This window comes from Drosophila arizonae, chromosome 3, assembly GCF_054131065.1.
Source record: "Drosophila arizonae isolate 15081-1271.41 chromosome 3, UAZ_ARI_1.0, whole genome shotgun sequence".
NCBI classification, from domain to species: Eukaryota; Metazoa; Arthropoda; class Insecta; order Diptera; family Drosophilidae; genus Drosophila; species Drosophila arizonae.
Window position 1 is genome coordinate 18,134,158 of NC_142923.1, and position 13,990 is coordinate 18,148,147.

General features: G+C 34.9%; 1 protein-coding gene across 2 annotated transcripts in view; it reads left to right on the plus strand.

Annotated features, from left to right (window-relative positions):
• Positions 1-13,990, plus strand: part of LOC108611919 (uncharacterized) — a 120,558-nt gene that overhangs the window by 16,811 nt on the left and 89,757 nt on the right. For both annotated transcript variants that reach the window (XM_089465979.1, XM_089465981.1), the window contains exon 3: positions 1,043-1,118. The gene's annotated coding sequence lies outside the window, so the exon portion shown is untranslated. The remainder of the gene's footprint in view (positions 1-1,042; positions 1,119-13,990) is intronic.

The following is a 13,990-nucleotide window of genomic DNA, read 5'->3' on the forward strand; positions in this document are numbered from 1 at the left end:
TGCTTATTGTTGTTGTTGTTGTCTTTTGGCATGCATCATTAGTTAGCTTAATGTAGTGTAGCAGGCAACATGACCACGCCCATTTTTTTTTTTTTTTTTTGCCTAGAATATGGGCATCTGAGCTAGTGGGCTGCCGGCCATCAGGCAGCTTCAAGTATTTATGTGTGTGTGTGTGTGTGTGGGCTTTGCTATGGCTACCATAGATAGCAATCACATATATCCACATACATATACATACACCAACACACATGCCAAGAAAAACGGGCAATCAATTGCCAAAATTGAACAGTCTTAACGTTTCGCTGCGAATGCTTTGAGATAATCGCCGCAAAAACTGCGCCACTTAGAGCCAATGTATGAACAGCATTCCCCAGCCAATAACTCGATCCTAACTTTCAACTCACACCCGTACGCCCCCTCCGCATCCCCACACACAGACGCTGTTAGCCTTGGCAACGTTTGTCTATCCCAACCAGGGTCCATTCCTAGCCAGCGAGGCGTTGTTGGCGGCCTTTTGTGTGTTTGACGTTTATGTTAACATGTGTGTTGTCTGACGATGCGTGTATCTCTGTCTCACTTGCTGACACTGTGTGGGTGTATATGTGTGTGTCTGTGTGTGCGTGTGTCTCAGCATCTGCGGCGTGCCAGAGTCGTGCATGGAGTAGCCATGCTTGTCGCAGCTTTTGCAAACCATTCTGCCTGGCTCGCAGCTTCCCTATCTCTGTTCCTTCCTTTGCCCCCGCATCTTTCCCTCTCTGTGTGTGTGTGTCTCGCTCGCGTGACATTGTCTTCGCATGTGCCACAGTGCCGCAAATGAAGCTATTAAGTGTGCAAATATTGAGTTCACATCAAAAATTCAACACACTGATGGGGCCACGCTCATAATAAATCGAAATTGAAAACGAAATCAAATTCAAATCACATCCGCAGCCCACACGAATATTGATAGATAAATGGAAAGAAATATTTAGAAAAATATGCCTTTAAATCTCTTTCTGCACATATTATTATTTAATTTAATTCAATTCATTCTTATTTACAGGTAATTCGATTGACTACGCCACACTTTAAGATGATAACGAAAATTATATAATATTTTTAGAGCTGCTATATCTAAGGTAAGTAACGTGTTTTAAAAACATTTATATTTTCCTAATATAACAATAAAAAAAAAAATACAAATAAAAGGAAAAAAAAAATAATTAAATAAAATAATAGTATTATTATTGTTTTTTTTTTTTTTTTTTTTTTTTAAATAAGAATAAAGCTTAAAGCTTTAAAATAGGCAAAGGGTTAAAATTTTAGATTTTTTGACTTCTTAAAAGTCTATTATATATCTAATATATATATATATATATATATATATATATATATATATATATATATATATATATATATATATATATATATATATATATATATATATATATATATATATATATATATTAGATATATAATAGACTTTATCTATATATATATATATATATATATATATATATATATAATCATTAATATTATATATAATCTATAAATTGATATGAAACATAATTTGATTGGAAAAAAATTACATACTCTATTCAAGCAAAAGTTTTTTTTATTCCAATTTTATTTTCTTATTTTTCTTTATTTATGATTAATAACAAATTACAATAAAATATAGCATTCCCTAAATAATTCTATATTTCTTATTAAGATTTAGTTAATATTAAGTACACGCATTGCGGTTCCACTGTGCTTTTCTGGGGGCCTCTGTTTAACATGTCTCCAGCGTTCACGCTGTTCTTGCTCTTATTGTTGTTGCTATTGTCGTACGCCTGTTTGCGTGGAAGTGCGGGGTGTGTGGGCGTTGGGGGGCGGGCGGGCGCAGGGATAGCGAGCGCCATAAAAAAGCGCTCGAGGTTGTTAAATTGACAACGTTAAACACTTTGTTTGGCATTTTCTGCATTATTAGGCGAAACTGGCGTCTGTCGCTGTAATTGATGCTCCAGCAAACAGAGCGAGAGAGAGCGGGAGAGAGAGAGAGAGAGAGAGAGAGAGAGAGGAGGGAGAGCTTCCCCTATGGCCTGGCCCATGACTGCCGCTGCTGTAATCCCCGCCCTTGACTGTTATCGCGACCCAAAAGTCACAAACAAGCCCGAGCACTGATTTAAATGGCTCAAAAGTTAAGTTATCGTAATGCTAAGCGGATTAGCTATACGAGAAATTGCGACTCTTTCATATGGTTGACAATCCAGCGACCTGTTGGCGTGGAAGGCATGACACCCAGAGGGGAGTGGGCGTGTCTATAGTATAAGTAAATATTTCAGTTGATTTCACTGACAATTTGAAATGATATTATATTATGGAAAGTTTTAATCCCTTTAAGTGGCTGCCAAACGGCCGGAAATTACTCTGAACTGAAGCCAAGTCAAGTCAAGTGTAGTGAAGTAAAGCAAAGTGAACTGCTGTTGCTATTGTTGCTGTTGTTGTTGCTGCTGTCCGCTGCTTGTTTAATGCATAAATTCGATTAAATGCCAAAAAGGTTAAATCTCAGCCAGAGCAGAAGACAGAGACAGCGATAGAGTCAGAGGTGAAGGCGAAGAGTGAGCGTGTGGCACGCCTTATCCTTAAATTAGGCACGAGCGCACGTAAAGCTGTTGAATGTCATGTCAAAGGGCACTCAAGATGCGAGCACAAGAGACGCTCGTAAACTTCAGTTATTCTCCATCACTGCCTCACTCACCCTCTCCTACTCTGCCTGCACATATATTTTTATTCTTCTCTGCAACTCTTGACTGTCCTCTGCCTTTGCTTTTTTATGACAAAGGCAAAGGATTATTTGCCTGTGCCTCTGCAAATCGCATAAAATGCAAAACGTATTAAAATTGACAATAAAGCGGCTTTTTTTTAATGTTTTTTTATATGCACGAAGACAACGGCAGATTCACCTTTAACAGATAGAAAGAGAGAGAGAGAGAGAGAGAGAGAGTGAGAGATGAAGATTGTGAGTGGAGTGAGTTAAAAATTCGCTTAAAAATGTTTAAAAGGAAAGAGAAACATTTTAAAGCTCGTTATGCATCTTTTAGTGGCCTGCAGAAGGTTCCTGTTTATTTGCCACTTAATTTACCACAGTCTGTTGCAGCATCGCTTCTTGTTCTCAATTGCCGTAGCCACTGAAGTACAAAATATCCGCTCAACTGCAACTTATAACAATCTTCTCCACACACTCACACACACACACACACACGTATGCATAAACACGTGTTTGGCTGTTATTATTGTTGCTCCTGCTAGTCCTGTACATCGCACTCAAGCCTCAGATTTAACACACACACACACACACACCCAATAGCTGCAGCTACAGCTGCCTGCCTTCCATCTCTCTCACTCTCTCTCACACACACACACTCTTTATGTAAGTTTTTCATCTAGGTTTCTTTTCTTTCTTAAATGCTCTGTCTTACTTAGGGTATGTGATGTATTTTTCTTATCCTGCTTTACGACCAGTCAAGTGTCGTTAATCTTTAGTTTAACTTTGCGCAATTAACAAAAAAATAAATACAACTGATAATTAACCAGCTCAGCTGGTAATGTCCTTAAGCAAAACAATGCTGCGAATTGACATTTAAAATCAAGAAAAGCTGCTGCCTGGGGATGAGCAAAAGATAACTTGAAGAGAGGTCGATAAATGATACAATAGATGCTATAATTATCTTTGAAAATCAGAGAGAGAGAGAGAGAGAGAGAGAGAGAGAGAGAGAGAGACAGAGAGAGATTGAGCACTATATATAGTGCATTAAATTGTAAGGTATATAAAGCGATCAATATAAGAATATATTAAATGTAAAAAACTAAATTATAAAATTTAAAAATAAATAAAAATAAAATAAATAAATAAATAATAATTTTTTATAAAAACTATAATTTTTCTGTAAAAAAAAAAAATTACAAATAAATAAAAATTAAATAAAAATTAATTTGTATATGTACTTAGGTATATGTAAATTGATATACATATAGGTTAATGTAAATGCATAACAATATAATATATAACTATAGAAATATGTAAATAATATTTTATAATATTTATTATTTTCTAATTATTATTATTATTATTATTTATATATTATGAGATAATTCTTTAAAATATAAATTTAAGTATTCAAAATAAATAAAGCTCACATTTATTTTAAATATGCCCATTCATGTTTAAGACTTCTAAATTTATTCAAAGGCTTTGATGAAAAATTTTAATTGAAATTAATTTATTTTTAGATAGATTATTTATAATATTATTTTATATATAATTATTTAACAGATTGAATAATTAATATATAAAATAAAATAATTTTGTACAAGTTTTTAAATTCATAGTTTAACTTAAAAAAACAAAACTGTTTTATTCATTTTTTTTTTTTTTTTTAACTTAATGTAAACTAGTTTAAAATTATTTCGAACTTTGCCATCCTTTTCAAATCTCAAAGCATTTGTCTACAATAGAAACTAAGCAAAAGTAAAGTTTTACAATATAAAATATTTCCCTACAATATAGCTCGAAGCTTATAAAAAGTGTTGGCCATAAAACAATCGCAAACTGAGTTGAAGTACAAACATTCAATTTTAATGAGCAAGTTTTTATGTTAAGTTGCAGCTCTTGGCTATTTGTAGAGCATTCGAGCTTCGTTCAGTTTGATATATATATATATATATATATATATATATATATATATATATATATATTTTTTTTTTTTTTTTTGTTGCTATTTTTGTTATTTTCTATTTTTGTTTATGCATTTGAGCATTCTTACTTGCTCCGTTTGTATTTTTGTGTGAGTTATTACGGCAACTTTCAAAGCATAAAAATTTCTTACTACTTGGCTCCAACGAAGCATAAAAACTTATGACTTGTCTATTCGACAGGCACAGCAACAGCAGCAGCAACACGCACACACAGACGCACACGGCCACGGACACGGACATGGACACGGAGACGGACAGACAGACATATGAGCTGCGGGGCCTCGTGCTGCATGCGCGCTGCACTTTGTTTGTTTGTGCCGGTAATATTTCCTTAAATCGAGTAAACAAGTGGAATTCAACAAAGCGGAAACGGAAGCACAATGCGTAGCTCTGCTAGTGTGTGTTGTGAGTTACCTAAACACACAGACACACACACATACGCATACAGAGTGGCACACACACATGCTACACGTATCTCATACGCGATGTTGTCTCAAATATGGCGGCAAATATACTTTGCTGCTCAGCTGTAGCAGCAGACGTTGCTCCTCTCTCAACACAAACTTCACTCTCTGCACTTGCTCTGCTTCTTCTTGCTCTTACTGCCTGCCTTGCTTTGCCTTCGCTTCGCTTAGCTTTCTGTTGTTTTTCTTGGAAATTGCTGTTAAAAATAACAAAGCTCCTTGCCAGTTGCTTGCTTCACGTTTTGCTTGCCAAGTTACTTCCTTCCTCTGCTTACATCTCTCTCTCTCTCTCTCTCTCTATCTATCTATCTCTCTCGTTTGCTCTCAGCTTGCTGTTTGTCTTAGTTATGCCAGCTACACCCACTCAGCCTCTGCCCCAATTGAAATTGAGACGCGACGCTTGGCAATTGTATTTATTTGCTCTGCTAAATGGCATAATCGAAGCCGAAGCCGTAGCCGTAGCCGTAGACGTAGCCGTAGTCGATGTCGTAGTCGTTTCGTTGCCGTTGCCGTAGTCGACCCCGCCGACAATTCACTTGTGATGGTTGACAGGCTTTGTGGTGCAGAGATTTTCGAAATGCCAACATCAAAAGAGGAACAAGTAAGAAAGCTCCAGTCGAGACTGCTCGACTAGGAGATACCCTGAACCCTCCAAGCTGATATTCTAATCATTCTGCACTTCTTTTATACAAACATACATACACATACATCCACACGCACGCATAAGCCTGCGCTAGCTGCGCAGTAAGCAGCGACTGCGCTTGGGCTGCGCTGCAGTGTGGGCAATATTATGAGAATTTATTTGTCAAATAATTTCTTTTGTAGACGTACGATCTTCATGAAACTTTCAGAGGGTAATCATAATGTTCAAATGTATGTACATTCCAAAGCACAAGTCCCTAGTATTTGAAATGCGTTTTTTACAAATTGGGGGAGAAGGGGGCGTGGTATCCAAAATCTGTAAATTACAAAATCTTTGTATCCATTAACTTCATATACAACGCAAATTTAAAGTCTCCAGGTTTAATAGTATTCTAATGAGGCTGAAAAAACAAAATCAATTTTTCGATTATTCTCGATAAAAAAGTTATCGGATGATTTATCGAAAAAATAAAGCAAACTCGTACTGCGTATGGTACACACGAGTATGCATGCCAAATTTCAGCTCTCTAGCTTTTGTAACTTCTGAGATCGACGCACTCATACGGACGGACGGACGGACGGACGGACGGACGGACGGACGGACGGACGGACGGACGGACGGACGGACAGACGGACAGGGCTATATCGACTCAGCTCATCGCGCTGATCAAGAATATATATACTTTGTGGGGTCTGCCACGCCTCCTTCTGCCCGTTACATACTTTTTCACAAAACCATTATACCCTGATTTCCCATTTTCAATGGGTTCAGGGTATAACAAACAAAACTATGTGTATACACACACGCAGACACACACACACACACACATCTCAGACTCCCATTTCTATATAGAGCATCCTTTTATTTACCTTATTAGTGTAGAGGTTTTTCTAAGAAAAAAGAAAAGAGGAAAAGGTTCCCGGACTTCAGATGGATGTCAAACGCCCTGCGCTTCACTTGACTTATAAACACTCTCTGCTCTCTTCAATCCAACAAATATTGACTGTAAACAATTACTTAGCCAAAGATTTACTTTATTTATTATAGCTTTAAGCAACGGCCATCACAATTCAGCTTTGGCTCAAGCTCTGAGTGAGAATCAGTTTACTTCTAACATTTTCTTAGTTTGTTTAAAATTATGTTGAAGTGCTGGGCATAGTTGGTCATGAGAACTTTGTGCTTAAAGTATGCTAACTATTCGCTTTATATATTTGACAATTAAAGAATGTCCCAAGAGAGATCTTTGAATTAGTAAGACAGTTATATTACAAAGAGCTGACTACAGACTAGAAGAAGGGTATCACATGTATTTTCATAAGCCGAAGGCCTCAGCTGCCAGTGCTTTGATTTTATATTAGGTCTATCTCGTTAATGATATTATAATGAATAAATTTAAAAATATTTTCTTAAAAATGCCATAATTTTAATATTGTGCTTCTTTTAGTGGAAATTGAATCTAGTTTCATATTAATTGAAATAAATAAATGACACATTAAAAATAAGCAAAAAGGGGTTACAGAATGTATAATATGTAAAACTTTTGCAAATATTTAACTTAATAATAATATTATTAAATTGATAAATTTGTAAATTTAAATATTTATTTCGATTAATTTAGTTTGTAGATTTTATGTAAAATATGTACTAAATGCTATTTTGTGATAAAATTTTTTAAAGCTTATTTTTGTTTTTATTTTTATTATTTTTTATTTTAAGAATTATTTATTGTAGCTTATTGCCTATGATTCTGTAGCGCAGTCATTACTGAATCTTAACTTATAAATGGGCTAGAAGCCAGTCAATCTGATATCTAATTATTTACATTACAATTTATTTATTTTATGTAAAATATGCGCTAGTTGTCATTTTATCATATAATTTACTTTTGTTTTTTTTTTGTTTTTTTTTTTTTTTTTATTTAAACAGGCTTTTTACTACCTAATTGGCTGCTTAACAAGCTGAACATAATTTTTTACTTTTGTAATTAGGTAGTAAAAAGTCTGTTTAAATAAAATAATAAATAAATAGATTTTTTTATTTTTTATTATTATTATATTATTTAAACAGGCTTTCTACTACCTAATTGGCAGCTTAACAAGTTGAACATAAAAACAAAATTATTTACAGTACACACTACAGAAATTTCATAACAATAACAATATAACTATTTACAAAAACATCAACAACAAACAATAACAATTTTTACGTAAATCACATTAAATTTAACTTGATATATTTTTATAGGAACCTTAATAAATAAATAAATAAAAAAAAAATTGCTGCGCTGAAAAGTATGCTATGATTTTGTTAATTGAAATATATACATATGAAATATATACTGATGATATCAATTAACTATATTTGTTTTCAATGCTTAACAATCTTTGCAAATCTTCGATTGCCAATGCAATGCTCAACAATTTATGAATATATCAAACATTGGTTTGTTGAACACAAAACTGGATATATTAATTAAAATTTGAAAGCATTGCATGGACAATCGAAGATTTGCAAAGATTCCTTAGCCATTTCCTAAGTTGACAAATTTTCTTTTTTTTGCCAAACTTCAAAGCTCTCAGAAGAAGAAGAAAATAGAGATGCAGGAGCAGAAAACATAGATGGCATTTATTAAATTCCGCTTGGCTGGGCGTGGCGTGGCTTGGCTTGGTTTCGCTTTTGGCGTCGCAGCATTTTGGAAAATTCTCAACAACATTTTCAGCAGCTGTAGAAAGTTGTTCTGGCATTTTCAGAATGTTTTGTCTCTTGTCTTTATATTATGCAAACGATGAGAGTGACAAAACTTGAAATTGTTGCAATTTGTATATAATATGTATGTATGTATAGATATGTATGTATGTATATATGTGTATATATTATCTAACTTTAACGTCTTCAAAGACAAAAACTTACGCTCAAATTGTTTGTCATCAAATTATGTGGCCAAATGTTGTCATTGTTGCTGTTGTTGTTGTTGTTGTTATTATTGTTGTTGTTGTTGTTGCTGCTGATGCTGACCCTGGCCACAAAAATGGGCATCATTAAAATGCTGTTACCGGACACAGAGCATTCGCTTGACCCCTGAACTCAACTGAACTGGACCGGACCTGGCCCCGCTGCCCCCCTCTACCCCCCTGCGCCGTGCTCCTGAGCTCTGACCGCAACAGGATTGCTCAGGCATACCCTTTTTTAATTTGCAACATGTCATTGGCAGAAAGACAAGCAAAAAGGACGTGGCCCATCGATGAGAGCTTGGCTAACCAAAAAAACAAAAATGAGGAAAGACGAAAACTAAAGCGAAGCCATGCATGCTGCAAGCGAGAGGGAAAGAGATAGCGAGAGAAACGCCCCTCGCCATACGCTTTGTTGCGCCTTTTGTTAGGCTTTGGCCGAATAACCGAAGCAAAAACCAAAATTAGCAGCCGCAGCAGCAGCAAAAAAAAAAATGAAAATAAAAATACACTTACAAAAAACGTGTAAGAAAATAAGAAAAGGCGCAGGCAAAACAGCCGAGAAAATTACAGACACAGAGAGAGAGAGAGGGAGACAGAGAGAGAGAGAGAGAGAGAGAGAGAGAGGGCAAATCAACAACTATTTCGAAAGTCTAGACCTTGGCCAACTGAAGAACTTGGTCCTAAGAATCAAAGAGGAAAAAAATAGAAAAGCTACGCAAAGACATTTTGACCTTTGCAAACATTTGCAGAACCTTAACAGAAAAAGAGTTAACTTGTCTAATACAAGGAAGTCTTACTGCTTTACACAAATATTTAGTTGCCTTTCTGCATCGAAACTCAAAGGGAATGAAGAATAGCAATTAAAGATTGATATACTTATACAGTGATTCTCATATTTATAACCCATCCAGAAGCTTAAGCTTTCAAACAATTTGAAAAAAATTTTTATGGTTTTTCAAAAATAAATTTTACTGTATTTTATTGACAGAAGCACGTTCAGTAGAATTTACCGCAAATTGTGTTCTATTCAAAGAAGAGCCGTTATGCTATGGCTCGCATCTATGCTTGCATTTTTGTGTATCATAATTATAGCTCACAGCAAATTTGACTTAATTAAGTTCGGAGCACTCTTTTGCATTTACAGACATTCTAATTAAGTAAATTTCGATAATTTTTAAGAAATGCCACTTGGAAATTAATTATGTGATTATGGAAAGGGAAGTAGGAAGTCTATTTTGAGTATTTCACAAAACTTGCACAAACAGGAAAGAGCTTGCAAAAGTATATACTCACAACCTTATCATAATAATAATAATATAAGTTTTTTTTGTAAGATATAAATATGTATTATTATTTTTTGAGAAAATTACAGAATATTCCCCTAATTGGCTCCAAGATTATTATAAAATAAATGTTTTATTATATTTATAAATAAAATAATATGAATACGTTCTCTACTTCTAATTTCTGAATATCTTATATGAATATTAAAATATTTTGTATTTTATCTTTGATGAAAAGAAAGTATTTGGTATTTCATAAAAGAATATGAAGGCTTTGATTGAATTTAATATATATGTATATAGAGTATGTATTTGTATGTATGTATGTATATAGAGTATGTATTAATAAATATGTATGTATATAGAGTATGTAGAGCTCAAAGGCTTTCAGCTTACGCAGTTTATAAATTTGTTTATCTTTGTTAGGGTCTCGCTTTTCTGCTTGAATTGTATAATGATGGAGCCACCCTCGCACACACACACACACACACAGACACAATGTGTTAGACGATGAGAAGAGTACAAAAAAAAGCCGAACAAGAGCCGGAGAAAGGTGAAGAGGCGGCGCTTGTCAGATAGGTAGAGTGGAGTCGAGTCGAATAGAGTGGAGTAGAGTGGAGTGGAGTGGAGTGGAGTAGAGTCGAGAGCCGCCCCAGAATGTCATACAAATGACCCATATTAAATTTATTACGGCACTGGGAGCAGCACAATGAAATTCAATAGCTGAAAACCTAATGGCAAACAAAACAAATCGCCGACGCCTACGACTATGTATATATATGTACATATATATGCATATATATGTAGCTACATACATTATGTTGTCGTACATAGATTGAGGGAGAGAGAGAGAAGGAGAGAGAGAGTGCGAGAGTTGAGAGTTGGGGGCAACTGTATCAAAAGCAGCTTAAAGGCGCCCCTGTATGTGTGTGTGAGTGTGTGTGTGAGTACAACTTTTTGCATTGGTTGTCGTTATGCTGTCATCCTGGCAGCTTTACCAAATTGATTTATAATCCTGTCTCGAATATCCTTAGCAGCAGCTAAAGTAGAAGCCGAAGCCGAAGTAGCAGTAGAAGACCAAGAGGAAGAGGAAGAGAAAGAGCAGAAGAAAATGAGCAAGTCGAAGTTGAAGCTGTAGAAGTTGTCAACGCGTCGCTTTCTAAAAATCGAGACGAGTTGCTTCGCTTTTGTTTTTCTTATTCTCACTTCTTCTTCTGTTTGTTTCGAATTTTGTAATGAAATTTTTTGCCAATTATTTTGCAATTAGATTGCGTAACCATTAATGGACGCAATACAGGTTGTTGTTGCTGTGTTTGCTTTTGTTTTTGCCCTGTTTACTTACCTCAGCAGCACGTGCTGCGGCCCCATTATCCGGCAGCTAATTAAGAAACGTGAGACAAATGACAAGCGCTCAAATATTGTTGGCTCAGAGCTTAACGGACGGAACAAACGCGACAGCAGCAAACTAGATACAGATGTAACAATAAATCCATATGAATAGATGCATAGATCGACAGTTTGAATGATAGACTGGCAGATATGCTATAAAAGGTTAACTGCGGTAGTGTGTTCCATTTACTCTATCGAAGTAATTGACTGAGTTGAGCGTTTGACAGCACATTAAATATCTACTTTAATTCAAGAGGGCATATACTTCTAATCTCAAAGTTGAGTTTGATGTTCTATGTTATTTAGCAATTCGCCAAGCCAAGCCAAAGTTTGATCGACCTTCAGTTGGTCTATATTTGAATATTGATCAAGCAATCTAAGAATTAACTTCATTTCTCTTATGGCTTATGCATCAACACACTTTGGAAATTTCCTGGTAAGCTTACATAAATCCCATGCTTTTCCTTAATTATAGTTAAGTCGATGCAGAGACACATATTAAAATAAACATAAGTTAATAAGGGAAGCGCCAACATTTTATTGAAATTTTTAATAGACTTTATAAAACAAATCAGTAACATTTTCTGTCACAAATTGGCAATAGACAAAATGTTGGGCTTTATTATTTTATTATTAACTTCTACTTCGTTCAATGGGGCCCACCCGACGTTGAGATATCCTCTAATTGCTTGTGTTTATTCTTCGCCATATTTTTCTTTGCCTTGTCTGTAGGTCTCTATTTAGAGGTATATTTTATATTTTAGTCGCTAATTAGTCGACTTTAAAATAAACTTTAACCTATTAATTATTTCTATATTCAACAAAAATATATGTATATTTATAAATTGAAAATTATTTGTCACAATCTCTCGCAATCTTTCTTTTTATTAAAAAGCAATTCGTCTTGAGGATATCATTAATTTATTAAAATATTTTATTATGCCAACTAATTAAAAGTTCATTAATTATTTCACGTGTGTAAAATCCTTACTAATTGTGTTTTAATACTTAAAACTCTATTTACACAAGCTACTCGACTTGAAGATATCCTAACATTATGCATAAATTAAAAGTAACATATGATTTGAAATATACAATTATTCGTTTTTAGTATTTTCTACTCAAAATACCATATATATGTATATATATTTAATTATAATTCTCCTGTCATAGATTTGCCAATTGCTCCAATATCTTGAATTTGATAAGCTTTCATAATTGAAAGCAAAGTGTCTAATGGTTGTTCTGCTCAACCACTCACGTATATCTTATGTATATATCTTATGTATAGGGTATCTGTCCAATGAAACTCGTAAATATGTCGAACATAAATAAATAAATGATTTTATGTATGTGTCTGCACAAGAGAGAATCGACTTAAGACAACGCCAGAAATTTATTAATTATCAGCTGGACTTTAGTGTCGACCTAGATGCTACCCACACACGCACACCCACACACACACACACACCCAGCCACAATTCCACACACCCACACAAGTCTATTTCAATATAGATGTACAGAGAATTTTGCAATCAGAGCCGCTTGATTGGCATTTAAAGCTCTTTAGGAAATCTGTGTGGCCGTTGAAGGAGCCACGCTCTCTGCTCGGCTCGCCTCGGCTCGTCTCGTCTCATCTCGTCTGGCTGGCTGACAGCAAAAATCGAAGTCTGGTGGCTACATTGAGCCACAGCTGAGCTCCTTAACGCTGCTTCACAGTCTGACATAATCCATGCAATTGTAAATTTAATAAGAGCAAAAGAGAGAGGGAGAGCTGGATAGATGGAGTGAGAGGGAAAACGTCCAGAGCAGCTTTCTGGACAGCTCAACAGCTGAGATTTGTGAAGGAGGAGAAGAATGAGCAGGAGAGGCAGCAGCAGATGAAAAGGCAACCAAAGTGAAACGAAAAGCAAGTAGTCAAGGCAATTAAGTAAAGCAATTTGATAGAGTGGGAAAAGGGCAGTGGAACCTTAAGTAGCTACAGCCGCACACATTCACATATCGATATATACACACACACACATATATATATACATATTTATATAAGAAGGGAAAACTTTCAAGTGCCGATAGTTTGTACTACGCCTACAAATGAAGGTCAGAAACTACAGTTTCGTTTTTTGGGTCCAAAACTTATTGTGGCAACTGTATCGATGCCAACAGCCCAGTGTTGACCCCACATCGGAAATGAAATTGAAATTAGATCTTAGACAAACTTTTGGCCAAATAATTATTGACGGATTAAAGAAGTTTTCAATCAATAAGTTTTCAGATGGCTCTTAACGGTATGTAAATATAGTAAGCGTAATTTGAGTACAAAGTTTTGTATAGTGCTAATGCTGATTATTTTATACCCTGTAACAATATAGTGATCATGTGATATAAAATAAAATGAATATTATTAAAAATAAAAATATATAATATTAAATATTCTAAAAAATACCATAGTATAGGGTGGGCCAAAGGGGAGTAGGTATATATGTATGTATGTATTCAATATTCGATGTATTGAATATATTCCATATATACTTAGATAACTAA